The 12,879-nt window shown below is 43.4% G+C and overlaps 1 long non-coding RNA gene across 1 annotated transcript; it reads left to right on the top strand.

Moving 5' to 3' along the window:
* Positions 1-507: 507 nt before the first annotated feature.
* Positions 508-2,282, top strand: LOC147987675 (uncharacterized). Its single transcript, XR_015615312.1, has 2 exons — positions 508-1,779; positions 1,908-2,282. It is a non-coding gene; the product is annotated as an uncharacterized LOC147987675 (long non-coding RNA).
* Positions 2,283-12,879: the final 10,597 nt, after the last annotated feature.

The following is a 12,879-nucleotide window of genomic DNA, read 5'->3' as shown; positions in this document are numbered from 1 at the left end:
TTTGATATTTTGATGAGATGTATGTTGTCTCTCCTCTAGTGGTGTTATGTGAACGTCGACTACATGACACTTCACCATTATTTGGGCCTAGAGGAAGGCATTGGAAAGTAATAAGTAGATGATGGGTTGCTAGAGTGACAGAAGCTTAAACCCTAGTTTATGCGTTGCTTCGTAAGGGGCTGATTTGGATCCATATGTTTCATGCTATGGTTAGGTTTACCTTAATACTTTTGTTGTAGTTGCGGATGCTTGCAATAGAGGTTAATCATAAGTGGGATGCTTGTCCAAGTAAGGGCAGCACCCAAGCACCGGTCCACCCACATACCAAATTATCAAAGTACCGAACGTGAATCATATGAACGTGATGAAAACTAGCTTGACGATATTCCCATGTGTCCTCGGGAGCGCTTTACATCATATAAGAGTTTGTCCAGGCTTGTCCTTTGCTAAAAAAAGGATTGGGCCACCTTGCTGCACCTTATTTACTTTTGTTACTTGTTGCTCGTTACAAATTATCTTATCACAAAACTATCTGTTACCACTTATTTCAGTACTTACAGAGAATACCTTGCTGGAAACCGCTTATCATTTCCTTCTGCTCCTCGTTGGGTTCGACACTCTTACTTATCGAAAGGACTACGATAGATCCCTTATACTCGTTAGGTAAAAGCCTAGGTCCTGCTTTGTGTTTATTGATGATGATGATCTCGATTACAAGGACACAACTCGGCTGACCTAGTACTCGAGAGCTTGTAACTTGATCCTTCTGTCTCAAGGGCTCCCCTTTATATATAGGTAGAGTCCCTGGGCTTACAACATTGTCCGGGTCATATTGCCATCCGTAACCCAATATGTTTACTACTTGTATTGTTCTCTATGTAAGGAAGCTCCAGGTGACGACTTGTACTTCTGGGACATGAGCCTCCGTCTTCAAGTGTTGGGCCCCGAACCGGCACACTCTGTGAACCGCCCCGCGGGTCTCGAGATCTTAAATGCCTTGGCCCATCTTGAGTCTTGATCGTAAGTCGCCACTTGAATGACCCGGCCCATCATGGCGGGTTATATTGTGGGGTTATATCCCCAACACATGGTATCTCATGTAAAAGCCGGCGAGCAAATGTGCTGGTTACCCTACTAGTTGAGAATGTAATGTAGCAAGGAAGTGTTTTCTTTTGTGGATCAAGTATTTTTAGTGTGATGGATCTTTAGATTTAGACCGAATATTGGATAGATAGACCTGACACGCCAAAAAATGAAACAAATAAATTCATGCTATTAAATCAGTGAGGTGATAAGTATGCAGGTCTACACAAGCATAGGATAAAATCTACCATTAATTCCAACATGAACTCTTTTTTATGTGACAGATCTTCAGATCTTGACTGTATACTGGATATATATACCGGACGCAACAAAAAAGGGAACAAATCAATTCTCACTATAAAATCAGTTAGGAGATAAGTATGCACGTCTATTTAATTTATATGCATTAATCAATTCATTAATTCCACCCTAAATTTAGGATGACATTTAATTATCAAGATAGAACTCAGGTAGGATTAGCATGCTCGCCCCTATATAAATGCTAGCAAATCGAGCTGCTCTTCATCACATTTGGTAGATCAAATCAAACGGTAAAAAGAAGAGAGAATATTAGTACAAAGCTAGCATTGTATCTTGTGATGGCGATTAGTAAGAAAAATGCAAGCTTTGTATGCTTAGGAGTCCTCATGTTGGTGATGGCGACTATTATGTTGTCATGTGATGCAGATCCAAAAGGTTAGCATCCTTTAATTCCTATTGTGTATATACCTAAAATTTCCTTGTAGCTAATATCACACATCGACAATGACCGATGAATGAACCCATATCATTAACATGGTAATTCAATTAATATTTTTGTGTAGAAAGGTGCTACGAGATTGAAGATGGATGCGATGAAACCAAGTGCATGGAAAATTGTGTGGGCACTGGTCACACCAAGGGATTTCATTGTCGGGATGTCGGTGAATGTTGTTGTTTGATTGCTGCCAAGACGAATGTGGACGTCATCCATCGCCATGATTGAGCACCTACACGCATAGTTTATCTGTATTAGATGTGTAGCAAAAGGGCCTGTGCGTTGCAATAGGTCCAAACTAAATAAATTGTAAACAGAAACATTTAGCTCCTCTCATAACCATTGCATAGACTGAGTCATCAACTTGCTACTTTTTTTGATAAATGAGATAGTAGGAAAGGCTCCTAGTGCATGTGTATTGAATTATAAAAAGTATGGTACATATGTACATGGGTGAGGAGGGGGTGGAGTATGCAAGAACCTACTCAGAGAAACCATGAAATGGGGTGTTCAACCGGTTACACTACAGTGTACTCTACTGGGTTCCTGGTCTACCCCTATAGTATCAACAATAACAGTCACAAACTTATGTTTTATGACTCTACAAGGTGCCGTTTGTGAGCAGGCACCCTAAATCAAAATTTTGGCAAAATCAGTCTTGAACCTATGTTTCCATGATGAAATTGAAGGGGTCACGTTTCTGAAGAAAATTTTGTTGCGTTCATTCCAAAGGCACCAAGCAGCAATCATGAAGATATCCATGATTGTTTTTTGCCGATGCATCATCTTCATGTGACACATTGGATTGCCTTGTGCTTAATTTGATTCTGATCATTTGCTTAAAAGATTAAGGAATTTTTTCTTAGTGCTCCTTGTTGGAAATATGCCCTAGAGGCAATAATAAATTAGTTATTATTATATTTCCTTGTTCATGATAATCGTTTATTATCCATGCTATAATTGTATTGATAGGAAACTCAGATACATGTGTGGATACATAGACAACACCATGTCCCTGGTAAGCCTCTAGTTGACTAGCTCGTTGATCAATAGATGGTTACGGTTTCCTGACCATGGACATTGGATGTCGTTGATAACGGGATCACATCATTAGGAGAATGATGTGATGGACAAGACCCAATCCTAAGCCTAGCACAAAGATCGTGTAGTTCGTATGCTAAAGCTTTTCTAATGTCAAGTATCATTTCCTTAGACCATGAGATTGTGCAACTCCCGGATACCGTAGGAATGCTTTGGGTGTATCAAACGTCACAACGTAACTGGGTGACTATAAAGGTGCATTACAGGTATCTCCGAAAGTGTCTGTTGGGTTGGCACGAATCGAGACTGGGATTTGTCACTCCGTGTAAGCGGAGAGGTATCTTTGGGCCCACTCGGTAGGACATCATCATATGCGCAATGTGACCAAGGAGTTGATCACGGGATGATGTGTTGCGGAACGAGTAAAGAGACTTGCCGGTAACGAGATTGAACTAGGTATTGGATGCCGACGATCGAATCTCGGGCAAGTAACATACCGATAGACAAAGGGAATTGTATACGGGATTGATTAAGTCCTTGACATCGTGGTTCATCCGATGAGATCATCATGGAACATGTGGGAGCCAACATGGGTATCCAGATCCCGCTTTTGGTTATTGACCGGAGAGTCGTCTCGGTCATGTCTGCATGTCTCCCGAACCCGTAGGGTCTACACACTTAAGGTTCGGTGACGCTAGGGTTGTAGAGATATTAGTATGCGGTAACCCGAATGTTGTTCGGAGTCCCGGATGAGATCCCGGACATCACGAGGAGTTCCGGAATGGTCCGGAGGTAAAGAATTATATATAGGAAGTGCTATTTCGGCCATCGGGACAAGTTTCGGGGTCACCGGTATTGTACCGGGACCACCGGAAGGGTCCCGGGGGTCCACCGGGTGGGGCCACCTGCCCCGGGGGCCACATGGGTTGTAGGGGGTGTGCCTTGGCCTATATGGGCCAAGGGCACCAGCCCCAAGAGGCCCATGCGCCAAGAGAAGAGAAAAAGGGGAGAGTCCTAAAGGGGGAAGGCACCTCCGAGGTGCCTTGGGGAGGATGGACTCCTTCCCCCCCTTGGCCGCACCCTTCCTTGGAGGAAGGGTCAAGGGCTGCACCTCCCCCTCTCCCTTGGCCCTATATATAGTGGGGAAAAGGAGGAGCAAACCAATCTAAGGCCTGGCGCCTCCCTCTCCCTCCCGTGACACATCTTCCTCCTCTCGCAGCGCTTAGCGAAGCCCTGTTGGAATCCCGCTACTTCCACCACGCCGTCGTGCTGCTGGATCTCCATCAACCTCTCCCTCCTCCTTGCTGGATCAAGGCATGGGAGACGTCTCCGTTCCGTATGTGTGTTGAACGCGGAGGTGCCGTCCGTTCGGCGCTAGGATCATCGGTGATTTGAATCACGACGAGTACGACTCCATCAACCCCGTTCTCTTGAACGCTTCCGCGCGCGATCTACAAGGGTATGTAGATGCACTCTCCTTCCCCTCGTTGCTAGTCTCTCCATAGATAGATCTTGGTGATACGTAGGAAAATTTTGAATTTCTGCTACGTTCCCCAACAGTGGCATCATGAGCTAGGTCTATTGCGTAGATTCTATGCACGAGTAGAACACAAAGTAGTTGTGGGCGTTGATTTTGTTCAATATGCTTGCCGTTACTAGTCTTATCTTGATTCGACGGTATTGTGGGATGAAGCGGCCCGGACCAACCTAACATGTACTCTTACGTGAGACCGGTTCCACCGACAAACATGCACTAGTTGCATAAGGTGGCTGGCGGGTGTCTGACTCTCCCACTTTAGTCGGATCGGTTTCGATGAAAGGGTCCTTATGAAGGGTAAATAGCAATTGGCATATCACGTTGTGGTCTTTGCGTAGGTAAGAAACTTTCTTGCTAGAAACCCATAGCAGCCACGTAAAACATGCAAACAACAATTAGAGGACGTCTAACTTGTTTTTGCAGGGTATGCTATGTGATGTGATATGGCCAAAAGGATGTGATGAATGATATATGTAATGTATGAGATTGATCATGTTCTTGTAATAGATGATCATGGAGCCCCAAGATGGAGATCAAAGGAGCTACATGATATTGGCCATATCATGTCACTATTTGATTGCATGTGATGTTTATCATGTTTATACATCTTATTTGCTTAGAACGACGGTAGTAAATAAGATGATCCCTCATTAAAATTTCAAGAAGTGTTCTCCCCTAACTGTGCACCGTTGCTACAGTTCGTCGTTTCGAAGCACCACGTGTTAATCGGGTGTGATAGATCCTTACGTTCACATACAACGGGTGTAAGACAGTTTTACACAGCAAAAACACTTAGGGTTAACTTGACGAGCCTAGCATGTACAGACATGGCCTCGGAACACAGAAGACCGAAAGGTCGAGCATGAGTCGTATAGAAGATATGATCAACATGAAGATGTTCACCGACGTTGACTAGTCCGTCTCACGTGTTGATCGGACACGGCCTAGTTGACTCGGATCATGTAATCACTTAGATGACTAGAGGGATGTCTATCTGAGTGGGAGTTCATAAGATGAACTTAATTATTCTGAACATAGTCAAAAGGATTTTTGCAAATTATCTCGTAGCTCACGCTATAGTTCTACTGTTTAGATATGTTCCTAGAGAAAAATTAGTTGAAAGTTGATAGTAGCAATTATGCGGACTAGGTCCGTAAACTGAGGATTGTCCTCATTGCTTCTTAGAAGGCTTATGTCCTTAATGCACCGCTCAGTGTGCTGAACCTCGAACGTCGTCTGTGGATGTTGCGAACATCTGACATGCACGTCTTGATAGCTACGTGATAGTTCAGTTAAACGGTTTAGAGTTGAGGCACCAAAGATTTTTTTGAAACGTCGCGAAACATATGAGATGTTTCAAGGACTGAAATTGGGATTTCAGGCTCGTGCCCACGTCAAGAGGTATAAGACCTCCGACGATTTTCTTAGCCTGCAAACTAAGGGAGAAAAGCTCAATTGTTGAGCTTGTGCTCGGATTGTCTGAGTACAACAATCATTTGAATCAAGTGGGAGTTGATCTTCCAGATAAGATAGTGATGTTTCTCCGAAGTCATTACCACCAAGCTGCTAGAGCTTCGTGATGAACTATGATATAATGGGGACATATATGATGATCCTTGAGATATTCGCGATGTTTGACACCGTGAAAGTAGAAATCAAGAAGGAGCATCAATTGTTGATGGTTGGTGAAACCACTAGTTTCAAGAAGGGCAAGGGAACAAAGGGATACTTCATGAAACGGCAATTCAGCTGCTGCTCTAGTGAAGAAACCCAAGGTTGAACCCAAACCCGAGACTAAGTGCTTCTGTAATAAAGGGAACAGCCACTGGAGCAGAATTACCCTAGATACTTGGTAGATAAGAAGGCTGGCAAGGTCGATAGAAGTAATATTGGATATACATTGTGTTGATGTGTACTTTACTAGTACTCCTAGTAGCACCAGGGTATTAGATACCGGTTCGGTTGCTAAGTGTTAGTAACTCGAAACAAAAGGCTACGGAATAAACGGAGACTAGCTAAAGGTGAGCTGACGATATGTGTTGGAAGTATTTCCAATGTTGATATGATCAGGCATCGCACGCTCCCTCTACCATCGAGATTGGTGTTAAACCTAAATAATTGTTATTTGGTGTTTGCGTTGAGCATAGACATGATTGGATTATGTCTATCGCAATACGGTTATTCATTTAAGGAGAATAATGGTTACTCTGTTTATTTGAATAATACCTTCAATGGTCTTACACCTAAAATGAATGGTTTATTGAATCTCGATCGTAGTGATACACATGTTCATGCCAAAAGATAGTAATGATAGTACCACCTACTTGTGGCACTGCCACGTAAGTCATATCGGTATAAAACGCATGAAGAAGCTCCATGTTGATGGATCTTTGGGCTCACTCGTTTTTGAAAAGTTTGAGACATGCGAACCATGTCTATTGGTGTATATGCATGAAGAAACTCCATGCAAATGGACCGTTTGAACTCACTTGATCTTGAATCACTTGAGACATGCAAATCATACCACATGGGCAAGATGACTGAAAGCCTCGGTTTCAGTAAAATGGAACTAGAAAGCAACTTGTTGGAAGTAATACATTTTGATGTGTGCAGTCCAACGAGTGCTGAGGCATGTAGTGGATATCGTTATGTTCTTACTTCACAGATGATTTGAGTAGATGTTGAGTATATTTGCTTGATGAATCACGAGTCTGAATTATTGAAAGGTTCAAGTAATTTCAGGGTGAAGTTGAAAGATCGTCGTAACAAGAGGATAAAAAGATCTATGATATGATCGTAGAGATGAATATCTGAATTACGAGTTTGGCACAGAATTAAGACATTGCGGAAATTTTTTCACAACTAATACAGCTAGGAACACCATGGTGTGATGGTGTGTCCGAACATCATAACTGCACCCTATTAGATATGATGCATACCATGATGTCTCTTATCAAATTACCACGATAGTTTATGGGTTAGGCATTAGAGACAACCACATTCACTTTAAATGGGGCACCACGTAGTTCCGTTGAGACGACACCGAATGAACTATGGTTTAGAGAAACCTAAGCTGTCATTTCTTAAAAGTTTGGGGCTGCGATGCTTATGTGAAAAAGTTTCAGGCTGATAAGCTCGAACCCAAAGCGGATAAATGCATCTTCATAGGACACCCAAAACAGTTGGGTATACCTCCTGTCTCAGATTCGAAAGCAATAAGGGATTGTTTCTAGAATCGGGTCCTTTCTCGAGGAAAAGTTTCTCTCGAAAGAATTGAGTGGGAGGATGGTGGAGACTTGATGAGGTTATTGAACCGCCTCTTCAACTAGTGTGTGGCAGGGCACAGGAAGTTGTTCCTGTGGCACCTACACCAATTGAAGTGGAAGCTTATGATAGTAATCATGAAACTTCAGATCAAGTCACTAACAAACCTCGTGGGATGACAAGGATGCGTACTACTTCAGAGTGGTACGTAGTCCTGTCTTGGAAGTCATGTTGCTAGACAACAATGAACCTACGAGCTATGGAGAAGTGATGGTGGGCCCAGATTCCGATAAATGGCTCGAGGCCATATAATCCGAGAGAGGATCCATGTATGAAAACAAAGTGTAGACTTTGGAGAAACTACTTGATGGTCGTAAGGCTGTTAGGTACATATGGATTTTAAAAGGAAGACGGACAATGATGGTAAATGTCACCATTAAGAAAGCTCGACTTGTCGTTAAGATGTTTTCTGACAAGTTCAAGGGGTTGACTGCGATGAGACTTTCTCACTCGTAGCGATGCTAAGAGTCTGTTGGAATTATATTAGTGATTACTGCATTATTTATGAAATCTTGCAGATAGGATGTCAAAACATTGTTTCCTCGACGATTTTCTTGAGGAAAGGTTGTATGTGATACAACCGGAAGGTTTTGACAATCCTGAAAGATGCTAATAAGTATGCAAAGCTCCAGCAATCCTTCTAAGGACTGGAGTAAGCATCTCGGAGTTGGAATGTATGCTTTGATGAGATGATCAAAGATTTTGGTGTATACGAAGTTTATGAGAAACTTGTATTTCCAAAGATGTGAGTGGGAGCACTATAGAATTTCTGGTGAGTATATGTTGTTGACACATTGTTGATTAGAAATGATGTAGAATTTCTGGAAAGCATGTAGGGTTATTGGGAAAGTGTTTTTCAATGGAAAGCCTGGATTAAGCTACTTGAGCATTGAGCATCAAGATCTATAAGGATAGATCAAAACGCTTAATAGTACTTTCAAATGAGCACATGCCTTGACGTGATCTTGAAGGTGTTCAAGATGGATCAGTCAAAGAAGGAGTTCTTGCCTGAGTTATAAGGTATGAAGTTAAGACTTAAAGCTCGACCACGGCAGAATAGAGAGAAAAGACGAAGGTCGTCCCCTATGCTTAAGACGTAGGCTCTACAGTATGCTATGCTGTGTACCGCACCTGAAGTGTGCCTTGCCATGAGTCAGTCAAGGGGTACAAGAGTGATCCATGAATGGATCACAGGACAGCGGTCAAAGTTATCCTTAGTAACTAGTGGACTAAGGAAGTTTCTCGGTTATGGAGGTGGTAGAAGAGTTCGTCGTAAAGGGTTACGTCGATGCAAGCTTAACACCTATCCGGATAGCTCTGAGTAGAGATACCGGATGCATATAATGGAGCAACAATTTAGAATAGCTCCAAGTAGAACAGTTATTTAGAATAGCTCCAAATAGAGCGTGGTAGCTACATCTAGGAGATGACATAGAGATTTGTAAAGCACACAAGGATCTGAAAGGTTCGGACCCGTTGACTAAAACCTCTCTCACAAGCAACATGATCAAACCTAAAACTCATTGAGTGTTAATCACATAGTGATGTGAACTAGACTACTGACTCTAGTAAACTCTTGGGTGATAGTCACATGGCGATGTGACCCGTGAGTGTTAATCACATGGCGATGTGAACTAGATTATTGACTCTAGTGCAAGTGGGAGACTGTTGGAAATATGCCCTAGAGGCAATAATAAATTAGTTATTATTATATTTCCTTGTTCATGATAATCGTTTATTATCCATGCTATAATTGTATTGATAGGAAACTCAGATACATGTGTGGATACATAGACAACACCATGTCCCTGGTAAGCCTCTAGTTGACTAGCTCGTTGGTTACGGTTTCCTGACCATGGACATTGGATGTCGTTGATAACGGGATCACATCATTAGGAGAATGATGTGATGGACAAGACCCAATCCTAAGCCTAGCACAAAGATCGTGTAGTTCGTATGCTAAAGCTTTTCTAATGTCAAGTATCATTTCCTTAGACCATGAGATTGTGCAACTCCCGGATACCGTAGGAATGCTTTGGGTGTATCAAACGTCACAACGTAACTGGGTGACTATAAAGGTGCATTACAGGTATCTCCGAAAGTGTCTGTTGGGTTGGCACGAATCGAGACTGGGATTTGTCACTCCGTGTAAGCGGAGAGGTATCTCTAGGCCCACTCGGTAGGACATCATCATATGCGCAATGTGACCAAGGAGTTGATCACGGGATGATGTGTTGCGGAACGAGTAAAGAGACTTGCCGGTAACGAGATTGAACTAGGTATTGGATGCCGACGATCGAATCTCGGGCAAGTAACATACCGATAGACAAAGGGAATTGTATACGGGATTGATTAAGTCCTTGACATCGTGGTTCATCCGATGAGATCATCGTGGAACATGTGGGAGCCAACATGGGTATCCAGATCCCGCTGTTGGTTATTGACCGGAGAGTCGTCTCGGTCATGTCTGCATGTCTCCCGAACCCGTAGGGTCTACACACTTAAGGTTCGGTGACGCTAGGGTTGTAGAGATATTAGTATGCGGTAACCCGAATGTTGTTCGGAGTCCCGGATGAGATCCCGGACATCACGAGGAGTTCCGGAATGGTCCGGAGGTAAAGAATTATATATAGGAAGTGCTATTTCGGCCATCGGGACAAGTTTCGGGGTCACCGGTATTGTACCGGGACCACCGGAAGGGTCCCGGGGGTCCACCGGGTGGGGCCACCTGCCCCGGGGGCCACATGGGTTGTAGGGGGTGTGCCTTGGCCTATATGGGCCAAGGGCACCAGCCCCAAGAGGCCCATGCGCCAAGAGAAGAGAAAAAGGGGAGAGTCCTAAAGGGGGAAGGCACCTCCGAGGTGCCTTGGGGAGGATGGACTCCTTCCCCCCCTTGGCCGCACCCTTCCTTGGAGGAAGGGGCAAGGGCTGCGCCTCCCCCTCTCCCTTGGCCCTATATATAGTGGGGAAAAGGAGGAGCAAACCAATCTAAGGCCTGGCGCCTCCCTCTCCCTCCCGTGACACATCTTCCTCCTCCCGCAGCGCTTAGCGAAGCTCTGTTGGAATCCCGCTACTTCCACCACGCCGTCGTGCTGCTGGATCTCCATCAACCTCTCCCTCCTCCTTGCTGGATCAAGGCATGGGAGACGTCTCCGTTCCGTACGTGTGTTGAACGCGGAGGTGCCGTCCGTTCGGCGCTAGGATCATCGGTGATTTGAATCACGACGAGTACGACTCCATCAACCCCGTTCTCTTGAATGCTTCCGCGCGCGATCTACAAGGGTATGTAGATGCACTCTCCTTCCCCTCGTTGCTAGTCTCTCCATAGATAGATCTTGGTGATACGTAGGAAAATTTTGAATTTCTGCTACGTTCCCCAACACTCCTTCCCCATGTACCTCTGCATAACTCTTATGATACTTATGTGGTGATTATTTTTAGAATCTTGCTAACTGTGTTACATCTAGACTTAAAGACATTCTACAGATGATATGACATAACTTATAATTAAAACACACATTTTTTATTCGGGTTATTATCATACTAGCACATAGGACGTACATTTGTACTATTACTGATTATACATGAGAAAATGAGAAAGGTCCACTAAATAATGAGAGGGTGATTAGCATAGCTGAACCATTGAAATTACCCTCCTGCAGATATTCAACACTTAGTTTACACTCTTGGCCTCACTTTCTGATTGGTTGTTCGTGCAACTGACTGTGTCTCTTATTTCTTTTATTTTTCACTAGCATATTACAACAAATGGGTCCGCTTGTTGCAAGTAGTTTCCTCCTGCTGGCGGGGTTCCAAAGTGGATGTGGAACGCCATGACCAAGATTCTCAAATTTCCAACGTTTCATAGACTGTATATCCACGATAGAGATCCGTTTTTTCTGTTAAATAAAAAGTGACTTTCTCCTTCTTTTCCTTAGATAAATTTCTGATTGAGGAGTATATTCATCTGTTTGTTGTTCAGTATAAATGACATAGAGTTGGTTGTACCGTGATTAAATTTCTTGTTGGAATGTCAAGGATTAATTGCGGATGTTTGTAAAGAACCGTTTGAATTATATTTATGCTTGATTGACTAGCTACACTACACTACAACACTTGAATCTTGGAATCCTGGACTCTGGAGTATAATCTCTAATGTTTGCTTCTAACTCTTGGGTTTCCTGTTGTTTGATACGTCTCCAATGTATCTACAATTTTTGTTTGTTCCATGCTATTATATTATCTATTTTGGATGTTTAATGGGCTTTAATATGCTCTTTTATATTATTTTTGGGACTATCCTATTAACCGAAGGCCCAATGCCAGTTTCTGTTTTTTTTGCCTATTTCAGTGTTTCACAGAAAAGGAATACCAAACGGAATGAAACCTTCGCGATAATCTTTCTTGGACCGAAAGCAAACCAGGAGACTTAGAGTGGAAGTCTGAAACTCCGTGAGGCAGCCACAAGGCAGGAGGGCACGCCCAGGGGGGTAGGCGCGCCCCCACCCTCGTGGGCCCCACGGAGCTCCACCGATGTACTTCTTTTGCCTATATATACCCTTATACCCTAGAAACATCATGGGGAGCCACGAAACCACTTTTCCACCGCCGCAACCTTCTGTACCCGTGAGATCCCATCTTGGGGCCTTTTCCAGCAATCTGCCGGAGGGGGAATCAATCACGGAGGGCTTCTACATCAACACCATAGCCTCTCTGATGAAGTGTGAGTAGTTTACCACAGACCTTCGGGTCCATAGTTATTAGCTAGATGGCTTCTTCTCTCTCTTTGATCTTCAATACAAAGTTCTCCTCGATGTTCTTGGAGATCTATTCGATGTAATACTCTTTTGCGGTGTGTTTGCCGAGATCCGATGAATTGTGGGTTTATGAACTTGATTATCTATGAATATTATTTGGTTCTTCTCTGATTTCTTATATGCATGATTTGATATCTTTGCAAGTCTCTTCGAATTATCGGTTTAGTTTGGCCTGCTAGATTGATCTTTCTTGCAATGGGAGAAGTTCTTAGCTTTGGGTTCAATCTTGCGGTGTCCTTTCCCAGTGACAGTAGGGGCAGCAAGGCACGTATTGTATTGTTGCCATCGAGGATAAAAAGATGGGGTTTATGTTATATTGC

Source organism: Triticum urartu, chromosome 2A (genome assembly GCF_056163025.1).
Source record: "Triticum urartu cultivar PI428250 chromosome 2A, HENAU_Tu73, whole genome shotgun sequence".
NCBI classification, from domain to species: domain Eukaryota; kingdom Viridiplantae; phylum Streptophyta; class Magnoliopsida; order Poales; family Poaceae; genus Triticum; species Triticum urartu.
This window is presented reverse-complemented; position numbering and strand designations above follow the sequence as displayed.